This window comes from Larus michahellis, chromosome 5, assembly GCF_964199755.1.
Source record: "Larus michahellis chromosome 5, bLarMic1.1, whole genome shotgun sequence".
Lineage (NCBI taxonomy): Eukaryota > Metazoa > Chordata > Aves > Charadriiformes > Laridae > Larus > Larus michahellis.
This window is the reverse complement of record NC_133900.1, coordinates 7267734-7284604: the sequence shown is the minus strand read 5'-3', so window position 1 is coordinate 7284604 and position 16871 is coordinate 7267734. Positions and strand designations below refer to the sequence as shown.

Below are 16871 nucleotides of genomic sequence, written 5' to 3'. Positions count from 1 at the left end.
TAGAGCTTGGTGGAAGCATTACATGGAAGGGCTGTCATATGTTATTGCAGTCTTATCTTTGAGCTTTTTTTTTTTTTCCACGGATGACTTTATTTTTTCAATCCTAACACAGTTTTGATATACTTTTTGGACAAAAAACAAGGCTAGTTTTGTGCCAGAACAGCCCAGTATAATGTGTCAGAACCTATTTTCATCTGCTTATTTAAGTCCTCCAGAACAACATTTTCGCCCTTCCCACCATAGAGAACTATTCCTACCTTGAATGGTTTGTTTATTGCACTCAGGATAGCTAGGCAACAAGTGGGCAACAACTACCCATGACCTGGTAAAACTGCACTGTATTAAGCTGCACATGTCCAACTTTTTTTTTTTTTTTATTTCAGAAGATGAAATTGAATGCAAAATCTAGACCAAAAATATGAATTTGGGGGTTCTAATGCTATCTTCATCTCTTTTTTCAAAAAATTAATACCGCTATCACCCAGTATCACTGACAGAAACAACGCTAGCTTTAACTTGTGATCCAAATCCTGCAGACCCTTGGCATACCTAACTCATATATGCTTCTTTTACCATCAACTGAAGATTCGGTTTTGATTAACCTTTATCTACTCCCCATTCGAATACATCGAGAGCAATGCACCCATGGCCTATCAGCCACCTGAACCGAGCTTTTGGCCGAGGAAGTTTGTGGGGCCTGACGAGCTGTGGCTCTGCACAGGGGGTCTAGCATATGACAAAGCCAGGCACACCGTGGAGCCCCACCGTGCGAAGCGTGTCGGGCTGCGTGGCTCAGTGTAAGGGTTCATGCGCCCCTGTATCACAGTCCTGGAACTGGGAGTACTGGGGAGCACAATGGAGGGATACAGGAGCCACTGGGACACGTTCAGGCGGGTGGAAGCGGATTTATTAGCCCAAGCTCAGTGCTATTGCTGCAGTCAGCAGAGGCAAGGAGGATGCTGCAATGAAGTGGATATAATAGAGAACAAATCTTGCCAATTTTTTCAAGTATGGCTTGGCTGCCGAACTGTTGGGAATCATTACTGTATAATATATTAGATGTTCTTGAACAAGTTAAAGTTCTTGTTTTCTTGGACAATGAAACAATCTTCCTTCTTTAATGTACTATAAATTACTGTAAAATACAAATTGAGATATTCTGTTGATATGTGGGTTTTCTTTCTGGTTTTGTTTGGTTTGGTTGTTATGCCTGGTTTCTAACAAAGCATAACTTTCAGTCCACATTCATGTCAGCAATGGCCTTATTTGAAACAGCAATTCTTCTCAAGGTGCCTCGCAGGGTGATGACCCTTAATTCCAGACATCCCAGATTTGATTAAAGCCACATGAAACAAGTTCATCTTTGTAACCCTGCACTAGTATATTGCCTGCTTTCCTCAAACACACAAAAAGCCTTTACTAAGGCTACACTAACTCATCTTTATGTTGGTCGCATTTTCTTAAACTTTGTTTCTCTATCACAGTTCAAGTCCCAAACCAGGTACACAATTGTGAAGTACACTAGCAGCTAGATCGGGGACAAAAATCAAGAATGAAGTAGGGAGTGCCACATTTATTCCTTTAAGAAAGAGCCCTTTTGTGAGACATTTGTGCTATCTATATAGTATATGTATTCTATCTATCTACATTTTTAAGTAAAACAGAAAAATCCTAGCATTTATAAATAGAGTGAGAATCAGATCTCGGGAGTAAAGAATGTCCACTTTGCTCTTTCTCGGTTTACTTCGTACACAAGACCATCATACCGGGGAGACAGCATGGAGCCTGTGTAAAGATTTGTCTGACTACTGACTTGTGAGTTAGGCAAGAAGGAACCTTTCAGTGTTGCCTCTGTAAAAGCAGACATCTTCCTCTGTGCTATCCCACAACATCAAAACTATGTGCTGTCAAGGAGGACAATTATTACAATCACAAGTATTCCTCCTGAATGAGGAGCAGTCATTTTCCTTTTAAATCTAAGACCAAAACCATCTTTTCATATAAGACAAGATCTCCTGCTCTCTTCTTCTTCAGAAGTAAACTGCCTTTTTCCTTCCTTGCAGTTATAAGGAGATGAAATCATGCACTTCAAGTCAGTGGCTATTCCTGTCCCTCCCAAAAGTAGCTGGCTAGGAGGGAGAGCAGGGGAAAAAAAAGGAACAGAGAATGCAAGAGCAAAACCACAAAGCTCTCTGGGGAATTGGATGAGTCATAAAAAAAAAGAAAAAAGAAAGAAAGAAAAAAATGAAGGCAACACACAACTGCCACCACTAGTAACTGTACAATCATTAAAAAGGAACTATGAGGAACTACTCTGGATTTAGTACCCATTTTAAGACAAGATCAACAAATATGATACAGGGTTGTTCAACATAAGACAAACTATGGCCCTAGCCATATTATCGTAGCGATACAGAGCACCTAAACCCGAACAAAAGACCACCCTTTGTGAATTCTCTTTCCCTGTGGGTGATCTCTGCCTTCAGTACTGCTGTTTTCTTTTTCTGTAGAGGTCAAAAGAAACCTTGTTGGTTCGGTCCCTGTCTTGCGTTCTCAGGCTTTCACATACAGTTTATTAAAAGTTGGCAAGATCTTTAATGATCATAGCTTTGTGATTCCCATTCAAATTCCCAAACCCCTTTTCCTTCCTTCTAAAGCAGCTGTTCTGATCAAATACAGGCCTTGTATTGATTCAAGTGTTTGAAATCCCACTGGAGGTGACTCAGTCCAATGGGATACTCATGGAAATCGATGAATAATGCTACCTTTACTTTCCATATCCACACTAACACCTTTTTATCCATCTTTCCTCATCCTGGGGAAAAAAAAGAGTCCTATCTAGCATATAACTTTTTAACAAATAAAGAAATCAAGCATTTCTAAAGTTTAAAGTCTCAGTAGATCCCCAGCTCCATCAGAGAATCATTACTGTTCAGTACTTTCAAGAAGAATCCAGAGTGAGTATAAAACATATGAAATAATGTGCAAGTGATCCTCCAGTATTTTATCATAATTTATCATACCTAATTTATTATAATTGTTTCAGGCCCCCAGTTATCAACCTACTGCTGAGTGCTATTTTCTTCCTTGAGAGCGTCACATACTGTTATGTCCTTTTTGGACTTTCATAGTAGATATCTAATGGTGATTACTTGCAATAATATTCCACTTACAAACCGGTGTATATTAATTACAGCACATGGCGTAAAATTTCAGGCTCTGAATATATTAAGCATGGCCACAGAAATTATCTTAATCTCCCCCCAAAAACGTTGTCAGACATGGAGGTCTTTTCTTTAAAGCGGAAGATGCAGATGGAAGATTCAACTGATAAAACACTAACCAAAACAGGTTTTCTAATCTACCTTCTGCCCATAACTGTGTGGTTGTGAAGTGCAAATTATCTCCAAGCCTAAAAGCAAATTCCTCATATAATAAATCCTAAGCATAATTACAGTTACAATACAGCGCATAAAATCAGTTGATCCTCTAATAGTTCAAATTCTAGCTGAAAAAATACTTCTTTTCATTGAATTATGAGACAGGAACCCACTAAGAGCCCTGGAAAGCAATTAAATCTTACCAATTTCCCATCAGTGTAAGGAGCTTGTAACCTTGCCTAAGCATTAAATTCTAGATTAAAAAAATATAAAAAACACTTTAAAAACAGAAAAGTAATTTAATACTGTTTTTTAAACTGTGGTTTCACTTTCTGTAGGAAGCAAATGTTCCTGTGGGGATCACCTGAAGGAATGCCAAATATCCATAATAGACTTCAGCACTGCATTTCATATAGTACCTTTTCACAAATAAGCTTTTCACAACCTTTTCACAAATAAGCAAGCGAGGAGAACCTTAACTGGGTTTCAAATGAGCCTGAAATTGCTTTGTTGTTTCTTCAGTTTTCATGTGGAACCAAGTGAAACACAGCAATTTTAATTGAGTTTTGCAAGGAGATTTGTTTTAGCTCATTGAAATCCACTGTGAATTTCCAAGCAGATAGGCTGTTTACACGGCCACATACACAGAAGGCAAAACTTAAGTTTTCACAGCCATGCTTACGAAATGTGAAGCTGCAAAAGCTACATATTTAAGAGTTCGTAACTAAATGAAGGACAAGTATCGTATCTATCTTTCTCTTCTAAACATCTGTAAAGGATGAAGCTACTAGTATTAATTTATCATAATATTTGATTTCTTAAACATTAGCATTAGTTATGTTTATAGAACAAGCATCTTTGCACAGGTATACAACAGCAATGGTGAACACAGTGAAACATCAAATAGAGCCAACAGAAGTCAAAAGTTCTTTATATGGATTCTAGTGCTGCAAAACGGAATGATTTCATATGACCACATGAGACCATACAACTGAACACCGGTGGCATTTCTTATACCAAAGAGCACACCCTCTCAGCATCTGAAACACAAGGCCCCCTTTTTTTTTTTCTTTTTGCAAGAAAATCATAACTTGAGTTCTAAATTTAATCTGCTAAAGTGATTTCAAGTGTTACGCTTCTGTATATACTAAAGAACAGGGCAGAATACGAAGCACACAGCAGCCTCATAGAGACCAATGGGGAAATGCTGGGTCCCACTGACAACAGAAGAGGTGGGTTTCTGCAGTTAAAATCTGGAGCCAGTCAGGTACAGATGCGTTGTAACCACTGCCATGAGTTTGGGTTTCCATTCATAGGATTTAGAAATGGAGATAGATGCTTTTACCAGGACTGTCAGACAGTAACCAGCCACTAAATTTAGGGTCTCTAACGCAGAAGAGCTGTGCCCCCACAGCTATTTCAGCATAACTGTGCCAGCAGATATCTCCAAGTTTCTCTGTAGCATAGTGGCACCTTCTGTGAAGTGCTCAAACTATGCTACTGAACGAAAGTTTGGAACAATATAGTGACATCTATATTGGAGTTTCCTAGTGTTCTTAGCTCATGGAGGAAACATGCTCTTTTTTTCAACAATCTTATCCAAACGAGTTATGCCAGCAACATTTTTTTTGGTGTAGACTTAGTCCAAGCTAGACTAAATCAGCTACCGAGAGACTCTGTGCTCAGAAACCTGGCAGTCATTTTCTCCCATCTTCTAGACCACACGTAGACATGATTGTTTTCTTTTTTTGTTTCTAGGAGACATAGGTTAAAATAATAAAAAAAAGATATCCTGTTGAATATGCAAATAGGTAACAAGACACCTTGGGAATGAATGTACCCACATAAAAGACAAATATGGAAAAAGAGGAAAATAGAGCTGAGTGAAGGACTTTCTAGCAGCAGGAGACTCTAGGTAAAATGATAGAATGATGTTTAAACGGCAAGAGTTAATAACCTTAGCCTTGCATAGGGAACTACGGCTCACTATCACTGAAAAAAGGAGAGAAAAAAACCTGAGTCTTGTTAAACTTTAAAAGCGCAATGTAGATGTAAAGCATTAAAAATTATTGCCTTAATCTTATACACGTATCACTTTCTACAGAGTTCAGCTAGTGATTTTACATCAAAGTGAACTAGAATCAGGCCTGCTGTCTGGCAGCCTGGTGTCTGGCTGAGTCTTAGTTCCTTGTGGATTTACAAGAGCGGTACATCCCAGATCTGGGCCGGCATGGTCTGGTTGCCAATCGTAAGTTTATCTTTTACAGTAGTGCTGATGGAAACTCCAAAGCCTGGCGCTTGAGCTGAAGCTCAGCAGCCCCCTGCACACACAAACTGTCGAGCGTTGCTGAGGATATAAATCCTTTCAGAGGATCTTACAGCGCTGCTGTTTCTAATGCTGAGTACCAAAAAGGCAGAGTAACATATGAAAACGCAGGCAAGAAGCAATGTTAACTCCAATTGTTTTAGCGTTGAAAATCATCAGAATGGAAGGTTATACAAAAGTTTGGAAAGAAGAGTTTATAGCCTCTAAACAGAATGTGAAACTGCTGTATACGGGGTGGATTCTGTTCCCGTTGTAGCCATTGCAAGCTTTTCCCCCTATTGCATGTCTGTTTACAACTGATTTATCTGGAGAGAAAAAAAAAAAAACCAACAAAAAACCTATTAGCTAGTAAGCTAATGAGGGCTTTTGTACACAATGACTTTAAAGTTTTCCAACTTGCTTTACTCCTTGACATGATTTACTGATTCACCTCCTGCTGTTTAGCTTTAGTGCAGCACTAGGAACAAGGCTTCCAAACAAACTGAATCCCATTTGTTTGCGACGTATTTAGACAAGACTTTCCTGGGGGTCTTTCTCTTGTTCAGTTTCCCATTTCACCAAACATTGCCCAAGTACTACCGAGGTGCATTCAGTACAATTTTCCTACTTGAAGGAATATATTTCTTTTATCAGTTTGCACAACTATTTTCAACTTTTTGTGGAGAATATTACAGATAGTAAACAGTAAGTCCCACTTACTGATAGTAAGAGTACGTCCCACTCTCTCACAGCAGAATATGAGTAATTCTGATTGGAATTAGTATCTATTTTCATAGCCAGCTTTGGAAGAATCAGCACTGATTCAGGTCCAATTATAAGCAGATTTGTTGGAAGCATTTTCTTTTCAGCAACAATTGTAGTCATCTGAAAATGTGTGTGGGTGTCCATGCAGTTACATGTTTCTATGCTTACTTTGGAGAGGAACTCTCCCCGATGGCTTTAGGCAGTGATAAGCAAGCAAAAAAGTCGATAAATATCTTTATCGTCAGCGTAAGTCGCCTATTCGAGACTAGGGAGATCCCAGTGTGTTCCCTGATAACAGAATTACATCGGACAGGTAGCACTGCTAAGACCACCCACTGTAATTATAGAATATTCAAGGATGTATTCAATACCTCATCTGTTTACCTTAACACATCACAAGAGAAGGCATTTGAGGGCAAAATATAGTCTCAGGAAAAAAAACCTAACTTAATTAAATAAAAACAACAACCCAACGTGTTTAAAACAGCCAGTGTATGTCCACCTAAAAAGCGGTATTCCCATTCTTTGTGGAAAAAGGAAGAACTGGAAAAACAATTTCTTAAATGTGTTTTATTCTGAGATTCCAGGATATGAAGAAATTCATATTAATAACATCCTTTGTAAAAACAAAAAAATACAGGCCATGAGACACATGGGATTGAAGTGACTGTAAGTTTACATTTTAGGATAACGCTCTCCAAAGACTTTCTGAACATTTCCTTGCTTGGCTTTTGTACAGTAAGTATGCTGTGAGATTTCAGGCTGACCTTTAGCTTTTGGAAATGCTGAAGTCTGTGCTTGCAGAAGAAGCCTGCACACTTCAGCTAAACAGAAGAAGGAAAAACAGTGAGGAATGTTTTGTTATGGGGTAGACTCATTTCTTTTAAACAAAGGAAATACTGCTGATTCAACAAAATATAGCTAGAGATGCCTTAAGTGGAAAGCAAGGGAAATGTTTGAGCTGGCGAGCAAAATCTACGTAAAGGACTTTTTTCTATAGATAGTTGTCAATGGTTGCCATTACATAGATGGTAAGCAAAAAGATATTTTGCCCTGCCTTTTCTTGGGTTTCTGCGTTGCTTATAGCTTCCACAGCCAATGCCTTTTCCAGCTGCCTGTCAAATTCAGCTTATTATCCTTTCCATTCTAACACTCTGACATAAATTCCTGATGAGAGAATGGGGCAGGAGCTTTCATTTACTTATTGGGTGCAGTCTGCTGTGGAGGAACAAATAGGTAGCAAGGAAACTGTCCATAGGATCATCATGACGATTGCCAAGCTCCCTGCCGGAACTGCACTTGCAACTCATCTCTCAGGCTGTACTGCGAGACAGAAAGGGATAATATCTACCTTTTGCCCTTCTTTGATCATCTCCTCATCTGCAGAAAAGACCAAGGGATGTGTGCCAGTGTCCTAATCGATATTCATCTAATCTAAGGGAAAAACCCCCACAACTAATAGTCATTTCTGTATGAGTAAGCAAGCTTGATCCTCTTTTGAGTTCTCACAAGTCCACTTAAAAATCTGCTAAAATTAGAATGTTGTCGTTTTTAATTCATCACAACCCCAATAGCTTAGACTGAGACAATGCCAGTGGTTTTCAGACCCACTTTTCCCAGTAGACTGCTTTAAGGGACTTTCAAACTAGGAAATATAACTAATGTCTTGTTTGTTCTCATATCTGGCTTGGGACAGCGGAGTTCCAAAAGAAATACGAGAGTTATTTGTTTATGTTAAGATATAGCCCTGCTCTAAGATGTCATCTCATTTCTGATTTCTCCCATAAATTTAGTTCACTCAGAGCCAGATGCTTCTTATTCAGAGTGATTAATTGTAAGAAAACTTCTTAATATCTGTGTTTAAGGTTTCTCACTTCATCTGATTTGAGTGCGAAAACGGACAAGAATGAGGTCCAGAGAGCAAATGTTGTTCCAGAAGAAAATGGAATAATTTTTCAGTTCAGAACCTGAAGAACTCACTCTCAGCCCTTCTAAGCACAATACTGTAGAGCAGTCAAAACTGGCTTGAACTTCTCATATTTCCTTTGAACATTACTGAAATAATTTAAAATTAAAAACTATTAGTTCTTTGAATGGAAAAGTTTCTGCATACTAATTTATTCTACATTTGATGATAGGGTGACTGTGTTCATGGCATTGCTCTCATAACTTACTCATTTGCTTCTGCAAGTCCAAGATACATGCGTGTTGCATGTAGGCATGGACAGAAAAAAATGAGATGCCATTATCCTCGTGCCCTTCCCCATTTCCCACAGAAATAAAGGACAAAGCTAGAACCCTTTCCTATACCTTGACAATTTTTTTTCTGTGGTGGAAAATCATCTCTAGAAGGAACTCCAGTGACAGCTATGCTAGGAACTGCGGAATTACAGATGTAGGGGCAACCTCTTTAGATGGTATTTGTTTCTTGTTGATACACAGCATTTGAGACTGGAATAATTTTCGGAGCTCAAGTTGACCAACAGGGTGGGAAGAGAGGAGCTGAAAAATCTCAACTAAATAATTCTGCCTAGAATTTGGGTTAAAAGCAGCCCCCCCTCCTCTCCCCATATCGCTGAGTAAAAACAGGTACTGAAAAATGACTGAGTAATTGCCATTTTGTACATAAGGGGAGGCTTGTCTAGAAACTAAGATATTTGCAGAAAGTCAGGTGGATGCGTGACTCATCATGAACTCTGAGTTACAGACAAAGGAGAAGCAGGGGTATAGAAGGAAGAATTCTAAGGGCCTTGAACCTGATGGAGATCATCAACAGCAACAGTCAGAAATAGCGAGCTCCAGTGCCTTCTGTGCATTCAACTTAGTTGATGATTTCCTCAGCTTCCTCAGACTGTGAATTTAAGCAGATGAACCTTATTAAGGCTATGTAATCCATAGAACATGGCATGCTTTCAGGTGTTTCCTCTTTTTGTAATGTACCATAAGGTAAAGGAATAATTCAGAATAATCACAAAGCAAGAGGATTCTCTGATGAGAATAGATAATTAGGGTCTTCGGAAGGTGATTTCACTGAATGCAGAGCTACTATCATGCCTAGAGGGACAGAAGAAATTGCCTTGAAAGGGGGAAAAAAAATTAAAAAAAAAATTGCTGTCAGAATTGGCCAGGAAACTGCGTTTCCATTCCACTACTTTTTTTGGGTGTATCTTCAAGTGTTCGCAGTTTCAGTTTTTATGCATCATGTTTGAAACTGCTCGTCTTTGTAATGGCAACTGACATAATTAAGCCAACTTCATCTAAATAAGTTAGCCATCTAAGTAAGATTTATTTCTACTTGCTTTATTACAAGAGATTTTGAGAAGACATTTTAATAACAAATATCCAGCTGGACTACAAGCAAATGCTAAAAGACAGTGTGGTGCCTTATAAGAACGTATCTTGTACGTACTGGATTCTCCCCCTCCCTTGTTGTTACATGCTGTGCTGCTTCTAAATACACAGATTCTGTTACCTTTCCGTAAGAGGAGTTTAAGGAAAACCTGGAGAACAGAGCTGGATGAAGCATAAATCTCTACATTAGTCATAATTAATTGCAGGGAAAGAATTTAGCATTTCATGGTCCACATGTATGTGTATATGCTTGCGGGGGCAGCACATAACATTCCCAAACTTACCCCTCAGAGCTGAAGCTGTAGTTTGTACATATGCAATGACTACCTACAAGTATCATTAGTGTTTTAGAAATCTAATCTAATCAATCTAAATATGAAGCTAGTGCTGCTGTTGTGACACAATGCTTCTCAGTCTAGATGCAGTAATTGACCACGTGAATAGACAGCAGTGCTAAATGAAACAGTTAATGACCTTGCGTTACCCATGCCAGGAAGTGTTTTTGGTTTCTTCTTTCATCTCACTGCATAAATACAGTAAAAAGAAGAGAGTTCCCAAAAGTTTTTTTTGTGTGTGCCTGTTTTCGCCTCAATATTTCAGTCTTGATCTGCGCTTTTAGTGTGTAGGGCCTCTTCAAAAGAGATGACTCATAATGCTGAAGTGCTCTCCAAATGCAAGGTGAACAAGCATCTGCAGAGGATTAGGCTGACGTCAAAATCACTCCAGATTCTCTATATTAGATATGAACTTGGGTCAGGAAAGCAACGAAGCACTTGTTCATTGAATCATTCTGCCACTTAACTCATCTTAGCCATACTTTAGAAGGTAATTACATTCCCAATAGAAAAAGTGATCTGTAATCAATTTTGCCAGATGAGGCTAGATGAAAGGTACTGATAAAGGCACTGGGAGCTGTATGAGTATTATTTTTCATAACCAGACCTTGTAATAGTCACCAACAGGCTTGCTAATGCAAGTGGAGTAATCTTTTCAAGATGGTGGCAGAATGCTCTCTAGCACAGAATATAGCTTCCTGCACTGACCCCAGAAGAATGGGAGAGATCGTATCATGCACTCTCTTGTGTGCTTGCTGCCCTCTTCTGTAAAATCGGTTGGGACCTTGTGGAGTCTAAAGAGCTCTGTGCTAAATTATTCTAGAAAGGAACGCGTTTATCTTCTATTATGCTCTTTTCTCAGACACAGAGGTAAAGTGGTCCTGCTTTGGCTCTCGTTTGCAAGGATTCATGTTATAGGCACTCTTTCTCTCAAAAATATGCCTAAGATGAAACAAGGCTGTGTTTAGAGTACAATTCTAGACGTATTTGTATAGGCCCCTTCACTTACTGTGGCAAGTACGCATCCGTTAAGGTCCCTCAGCCTGGCTTCCTGGCTGTGTTTTCCCCTTTCCCATAAGGTTATTTAGCTGGTTGCTAGCACTGCTGATAGATGTGTGGGGCCGCATGCACCTTCAGAGATTACATACTCCACTGATTTGAGCCGATGCCACCCCATATCTACGAACTACGCTTATGACCTCTTGCAAATGGACTTTCTCAAAACCTCAGTCATCATGAATTAGCGCTTGTAGCCAGAGTAAAAATTCACTCGAGGACCACCAAAAACCAGCTTCTAGCCCTGAGGATTAAATAAGCCTAGGCAATTCCTGACAGAAATTTGCTTAAACTCTTCTAAAATCCTCCAGTGAAGGAGTTTCCAGGACCCCTAATTTAGCAAAGTCTTTAATTGTCCTCAGAAATATCAAATATGTAAACTTAATTTTTTTTTGCCATAAAGTTGATTTCTTGCTGTTTTTAGCCTACAAACAAGAACGAACAATTGTATTGCCTTCTTTCTAATAGTTTCCTGCTATGAAAAGGTTAAGTCCTCCCTCCCATCTCTACAGTTGGTTTTGTTGATTTTTTTTACCAAAAGAGAAAGACTGAATACACTAAATTCCTCCCCAGCTTCCTCATAGGTCATGCTTTCTAACTCTTTTAGCGTACTTGCTGATCTACTTTGGACCCTTTCCAATTTGCCCACATCTTTCTGAACTTGACAGAGTACTCACAGTGCCAAATAAAGATGAATAATTACCTCCCATGTTCTACAGATTGAGTTATCCTATTAATATGGCCCAGGATCATATTTCCCTCTTTAGTTAAGGAAAAAAACCCAACACACAACAAAAAACCCTATGACCTACCTCCTGCCCCAGTCTTCCCTTATTTAGCTTAGAAACACAGTAAACGTCCCCCGGAACCTTTGCAGCTTAACTGGTGTCAGCAAGACACTTCTTGTTTTTAAAAATTCCATTTTTCTTTCCCAAGTGGAGCAGTTGGCATTACTCTAATGAATTGTATCCTTTTACTTTTTGTCTTCCGTTTTCCAGATCATTTTGAACGTGGCTCTTTTATAACGCCAACAATCACACCCCGTGGGCTGTCATTAGCCAATTTTAGGTGTATAATCTTGCTTCACTTAACAATTAATGAAAAAACTCATAGAAGAAGATTCATGTCATAAGCCTGTAACACTGTTTGAATGTAGAATGTTACTTTTAAAAAAAACCCATACTGTTTTCCAAAGGATCTAACCTTGCAAAGTGCAGCCAGACAATAATGACAAATGCCTTGAAGGGCTTCTAAGAAAAATCCTTCCCTGATGTCTATGAGCACAACATTAATAGTTTTCTAATCAAAGACGGAATCTTGTTGCAATAAAGTGTGGTATGCTTTGTGTAAGGAAATACAGAAACTCTCAGGAGATCTGTCATTAATGATAATAGCCAATTTTCAAACTCATGGGGATTTTTTCCTGCCTAGAGAGATTTGGTGAAAATCCTTATATCTCCACATCAAATAACATGTGAGAAGACAGAGAAGCCCCCAAAGTGCCATATCAGTATAGACTTAGTGATGACAAAAAAAGAAAAAAAAAGAAAAGATAAAATGTCCCTCTCTCAGCTGGATCAAACTTCTGATTCTTACTGTTAGCGTAAAGAGACTGTAAAAATCATATTAAGAAATGTGAAAATGGTACTGACTGAATAAGTAGCAATATTTTTAATATGCAATATGCATGTGCTGTACCTCCACCAGAAATTATTTTAGGATGGCTTTTAATATATCTGCTTGAATATTTCAAAACATTCCTCTTTAGAAAACTGAGTTTTAAACTCAGTAGTTTCGGGGAGAATGTCTGTGTTTTCAGGAGGAGAAGTCCCAAGCCTTTGGGGTTTTTTGATTGATTGGGTTTTGGTTTTGGTTTTTTTTAAGCCCCCCTCACCCTAACCGAACAACTTGCAGTGTTCATATTTCACTTCTGTGAAAAAACAATCAGATACGGAAAATCACAAAAAAGCCACCCAGAACTGTAGCTGCAGATAATATATTTTTTGGTGTCCTCAGTACTGCTTTCCCTGAGTTTTAATTTTGGCCTTATCTCCCTTTCTTTTTCCCTCTGCCTTGTTTCTCTGTTCCCTTTTGCTACATATCAAGACACAAATTAAAAATTCTTAGTTTTAAACTACATATACAGGGTAGCAAACAGTACTCTGGTCTGCAAGTAAAGTTACTTAAAAAATAATCACAGTTTATCTAATTGTGCCTTTATTGGGTCTATGAAGTAAAAAAAATAATCGTGATACCTGCACAGATTTGTAATGTACTTTGCATGTGCCCTACACTGCCTATTTCTGATAGGGAATGACTAGGAAGCGTGATTGTAAGGAAAGAGAATAATAATTTTCCTACAATGAGACATTTTTATTTTTCTGTGTAGTGGATTCACTGCCCTCTACTGCTTAAGATGAGAACAAAGCCATTAGGGAACAGCTGCACTTCTCTCAACAAGCAACTGGAACATAACCCAACTCGGAAAACCTGTAATAAGAAAATAGTAGTCTCACCTGGTTCTTCAGCAAAATTAAACTTTGTACCAGTAGTAAAGCTTGCCGTTAAAATAACATGCAATTAGATTGTTATTATCTCATTAAAATAAAATCTTTGAACTACATTATACTGCTTTGTACGAAGGGCACAGTATGTGTGTGCGCCCAAGCAACAGAAGTAAAACAATCAGGTTTTTTTCTCAGTTTCAGTTTTTTCTCAAGAAATTGAGACATGTAGAGTCTTGGATCTTCAGTAACATTTTATGTTTAAAACCCCACTCTGACTTCAGACCTAACAGCAAATGAAGATCTAGTCAATACATTAATTTGAGGAAACATGGGTGTTTACTTAAAGTGAGATTTAGTCATCTTTGACTATAAGGGTACTTAGACAACTAATCAGATGTTGACATCTGAAACCAAGACTTTGGGTGTGTCCATATAATACAAAGAAAAGTACATCTTCCAGCTCTGGACAAGCTCTTCAAAACCCACTAAAATAGTGTAACATCTCACCTTACTATAAGGTAATATAACTTCAGGTTGAATGGCAATATGGAATCCCACCATCCTACTTTCAATACCTAAGCTAGCTTGTTCAAAGAGGTATTTGGGCCTTCTGGTGGCGATCAACATGATACATAGATCCAGATTTTAAAAGTGCAAGCAGGTTTTGAATTGTGTTTAGTGTACAGGGCGATTTTCAATAAAGCATAGACTTTACTGAAAAAAACCTGTGACTTGTATATAAATATTTCATGTATGTAAGATGTAACGGCACAATGTAATGGTACTTATGTCGTAGAACTCATGAGAAGTATAACAACAGTAACGAGGGCAGCAACAAGGTGAAAATGGCAAGTACATTTTTATCTCAAGTTATCAGCTGGTGATAATATCATCGCGCCTATTCCAATGGCGTAATTTCACATTGCCAATACACAAATCCCAATTCAACAGCTTGCTGAGCACTTCTCACGCTGTTCAAAATATACAAGTAGTGTCACACCGCAGCTTAAGATGTTCTGGGGAATCACCGTAACTTGCCAAGAGAAACTGATAAGGAAGAGAGGCAGCTAACACCAGCTGATTACTAATCCTCAGGAAGTACTCTACACTGAGGGTTGGCTTTGTGCATTTTTTGTAAAAATAGTTTTCATTTTAAGCAACTATCATACCTTGTATTCTAGAGGAGTCCTCACTGATGCTGCTTCTTAAGCAGCCACGTTCAGACTGCGTTTGGAAAACCGTCTTTACTCACTCGTATTAAACGCCGCCCATTCCCTGCTTGGTAGCTATCAGTCTTTCCTCCCTCTCCTGATACTATTTTTACTTTTTTAGTAAAATGCACAGCCTCTTCCCTAGACGTTACTCCGTGTCTTAGCTGTACATGTGGCTGGTGAATGACAGTTTCAGCTCTTTTTGTCATCACTATGAGCTACTTCAACTACTTTTTATTTTGACACAAGACCTCCTAAAGAACCCAGTCGAGATCAGTTCTTGTCCTCTGTCAGTTACGGCATACATGTGGTTTGCATCCAGACCTCTAACATGGAAATCTATATACTGACACTTTAAAAAAAAATAAAATTATTATCATACACAGTGACCCTCTTGTAGCCAAAGGCACCACGGCCATGATCACCTACACGCAATCATTAGTACCATTATTATCTTTACCATTATTATGTGCTCTCAAAGACATATAGAGGAAACTCCCCACCCTGAGGATTGCGCCACATATGTTTACATATAAAGTTTTAATGACAAACACATATGATCCCATACAAACACATATTACCAAAAGGAAGTCATTAAAGGTAATACTGAAGTCTGGCATTGGAGAGAAGAGGAGGCGGGGGGGAAATCCAGGATACAAACCCCAAAAGACTCCTGCTCTTCTTGAAAGACATTTTCATACTATTCAAGAAATTAACAGAAATCTTTATTTAGTCTGAGACAAGAATTTTGAAAGGGTGAATACTTGAGAAGTGAAAGGAGCTGTTAATTCAGAGTGACTGTGGAAAGTTTTGAGCTTCATCTTTCTAGACAACAGGATATACACAACTCCTACTGGGGACTGTGCATTGACCACCGCCCTTGTTGGGTTGGTTTTGGGTTTGTTTTTGTTTTTTTTTTAAAATGCTCATTACATTGTTCCCACCATTCTAGTATCTTGAATTTCATAATATTGAATAAATAATAAAAGAATTACAAGCATTGCCTATACAGAGCTTTTTCCAAACTTAGAAGTACCCTAATGGAAAAATAATTATTTAGCATTTTCCCTCAGTCTCATTTCTTTCACCCAGTTTGTTTTACTTCTCGTACTGGACTCTCAGAACAAGTACTATGGCAAATATGTTTCTAAAACAGCTACACAAAAGGACTTCAAGATAAGTAATATGTTTATAAATATTTTGGAAGTTAGTGACTTTTCAAATAAATCTTTATCCTTAACTAAGCTCAGGCTTACACAAACACACACACACAACACAGCTGTTTTCTGGAACATTCTGCATTTTGTACTGCTGAGTTAACCTTCAGCTATTTAGAGGAGGCCTGATGAAATCATTGTACAATCACGACTTACAGACTGATGGTGTTTGTTTACAGCATAATGGTGTTGCTTAATCTTATTTATCTCCTACAGCAGCATTTCGGTAAGAAGATGCTGCTTTTTTTAGAGAGTCTTAAAGGACAGCTTGGGCTTTCCACCTCCCTCCCTATACCTTTTAGAGACTTTTTTCCTTTTAATTTGGAGCGTATGTTATTGTTTGGCATGACTGGAGAATACCATGCACTGAAAACAGAAGCGTGCTTACCTAGAGGTGTGTGAGAGGTAGACATTAGAATAAAGTTAACGAAAAAAATTGCAGAGTCAGTTTCTAATGGCATTCCATCAAATTTTGAAGTTAATATAAAATAAGAGTTTGTAAATAGAATAGAAAGATAAACCAATTTGAATGATCAAATATGTATTGTTGCACTCACCATTTTAAATGATCAATCGATGATGACTAAAATTTCAGGTCTAAAGTCACGTCTGCTCGGTTTTCAGCTCTTTCGACTCTTCTTCAACATACCCAGCCGATGGAGGGGAAAAAGTTCAAGGGATTCAAGTTTGTATACCTTGCTGTAAACAAACACAAAAAGAGCCTACCTCAGTTAAGATTTCCCT

The 16871-nt window shown here is 38.4% G+C and overlaps 2 protein-coding genes across 2 annotated transcripts in view; one reads left to right on the top strand and one right to left on the bottom strand.

Annotated features, from left to right (window-relative positions):
• The window catches only part of SEC24D (SEC24 homolog D, COPII coat complex component), a 109320-nt gene extending 92619 nt beyond the window's left edge, over positions 1 to 16701 (bottom strand). Inside the window, exon 1 of the mRNA XM_074588485.1 lies at positions 16685 to 16701. The gene's annotated coding sequence lies outside the window, so the exon portion shown is untranslated. The remainder of the gene's footprint in view (positions 1 to 16684) is intronic.
• Positions 1 to 16871, top strand: part of SYNPO2 (synaptopodin 2) — an 88034-nt gene that overhangs the window by 25512 nt on the left and 45651 nt on the right. The gene's annotated exons all lie outside the window — the stretch shown is intronic.